The sequence below is a fragment of the Aptenodytes forsteri genome, unplaced genomic scaffold (genome assembly GCF_000699145.1).
Source record: "Aptenodytes forsteri isolate BGI_AS27 unplaced genomic scaffold, ASM69914v1 Scaffold262, whole genome shotgun sequence".
Taxonomy (NCBI): Eukaryota; Metazoa; Chordata; class Aves; order Sphenisciformes; family Spheniscidae; genus Aptenodytes; species Aptenodytes forsteri.
Window position 1 is genome coordinate 517,171 of NW_008795710.1, and position 2,412 is coordinate 519,582.

The following is a 2,412-nucleotide window of genomic DNA, read 5'->3' on the forward strand; positions in this document are numbered from 1 at the left end:
GGCCTTTGAATGATTTGCCTTTTAATATATATGAAGATGCCACGATACTGTGTCTGCAATACAAAATATGCCAAACACGCTTGGTATTCATAAATTTGTTCAAGCCTAAAATATGTGAAGTTTTACTTAAGCTGGCTCTCACTATCGTTTTAGATCTAAGCCATCAGTTTGACTGAGTATCTCGGTAGCCACTGCCACGTACCAAGACTGCGCATCGTGGCCAGTCCATTGCCTCGCTGCCGAAGATGAACCCTTCGGAGAGTGCAGTGGATTCAGCAGCGCTGATGTGAAGCTGCGCAACGTAATTCTGTTTCAGTCCAGCAGTGGAACTGATTTTGAGCGTGCACGCTGGTGGCACGGAAGAGATGGTATTTGCACAACTTAATTTGAAAGAAAACGGTGCGAGTAGGCAGGTAAGTGGTACGCTACCACGTGCCACAGAAACAAGGGGAAAAGTCTCTAAAAATCCCTTAGAATGTCTTTCAGATTTCATGTTTACCTTGGTATTTTTATACAGACATTGCTAACGCATCTCCTATATATGAAAGAGATTTTATTAATAGTATAAAATGACGCATTTGTACAGGTCGAGGATTTCAGGGGGTTGCTACTGGTACTCATTTTTTTAATTAAGTATGAAGTTTTGTAGGGTTTTATTGTAGTACGTATATTCTCAGAAAAGAACGTGTTTATGCATTGTGGTTTTTCTGTAGTTTCTCATTTAGCATTGCTATTTTCTCTTAGCATGAGGTAATTTATATTTTTACATCTGCTCAGAATCTGAGTTGGATGAAATTCTGAAACAGTAATCGTTCATTGCATTTGCATTGATACTAAGGTAAAGTACATTTTGGGATACCATTAGTGAAGGCATGTTGTGACAGCAGTATAGAACGGCCAGGCTGCATGGCTTCACTGCCAAGTGAATGCCATTTGAGTAGCAAAGGACCAACTCTTGGAATATTTATCCTAAAAGTAAACCTGACTTTACAGAGTAGGGCTGCGCAGCAGGAGGTTCACCCTTTTGCACAAGATGCATCATTTACAATACGCCGATCCCTTACCTTGGCAAGGTCCCAATCTGGAAGTTCAAGAGACTGTGTCCTCGCAGCCCGCGTAGTTACCCCTCCGAAGTGTAATGCTTCCCCTCAGGTAGCCCTGTGACTTCAGTGGTGGTCTTTGCAGGACGGCTGTAGCACTGAGCATTTATTTTAAAACTAACAGATCAAATAGCCCTACGGAGAGCACACCTCCACAGAGGTGAGAGGCACGATGAGAGCTATGCTGGGCACCAGCCCCGTAAGCCCTTAGAATCCTAGAATCATTAAGGTTGGAAAAGACCTCTAAGATCATTGAGTCCAACCATTGACCCAACACCACCACCCATTAAACCATGTCCCTCAGCGCCTCATCTACACGTCTTTTAAGTACCTCCAGGGATGGGGACTCCACCACTTCCCTGGGCAGCCTGTTCCAATGTTTAACCACTCTTTCAGTAAAGAAATTTTTCCTCACGTCCCTTCTCCAGTGTAGTTCAGCGGCCTGCGGTCGTTGCACCGCACAGCAGTCCCTGGAGCTGAAACCGGCCGTGCTCACTCCACTCAAGTTCCGCTCAAGTTCACTTCCAGCACTAACACCGCGAGGGACACGTGGGGCTCCCGCTTCTCTGCTCTCCCTGTTCCAAGGTTGGTGTCTCTATTCTTGGCGCAGCTTATACTCCAGCTCCACGGGGCAGCAAGAATACTTGTATTTCTGTCATACTCTACATGTAAAGGTCATAAATCAGGTTATGAACCCCGGTAGGATTTATTTCTGTGAAATTCCCAATGCTGTGATTTCTGCTGATGTTGCACAGAAGGCTGGCCGAGTAACTCGATCAGTCATATGAGGACAAGTTCAAAGCCACCCAAAAGCAAGCGAAGGCTTGTGTTCCTTCGCTGTTCTACAAGTATTGCAGTTTATCCCGATACAACCTGCCTTCGTGGCAGGTGGGCGAGAACAGCGTGTAGGCAGGTGATAAACGGGGGCTGCCAGATGGAGGGAAACTCGGCGCTAGTTTGCCCGTTCCTTAGCACAAGCAGATGAGACGTGTCTCAGAGACCAGGCTCCTCTCTCACCTGTCTCCTGCTCACCTTTCTGTGCACACTCGCGCTCTTCCGGCACTGCACACCTGCACAAGCAGGGGTCTTTGCGGGGCGTGGAAACCCAAGGTGCCCTTGAGTCATGCGACCTGCCGGCAGCTAGGATCCCGGAGCCCTGCCGCGCCTTTCGGCCTGTAACGAGGAGACGCTACTTGACGGCTGCGTTAATAAACGACGTGATTTTTACAAAGCCTCTGCGATCCCGTTACCGCTGCCTGCGAACCGTCTCCCAGAGGTTTCGCGGCCATCGGGCGAGTGCCGCAGGGACCGG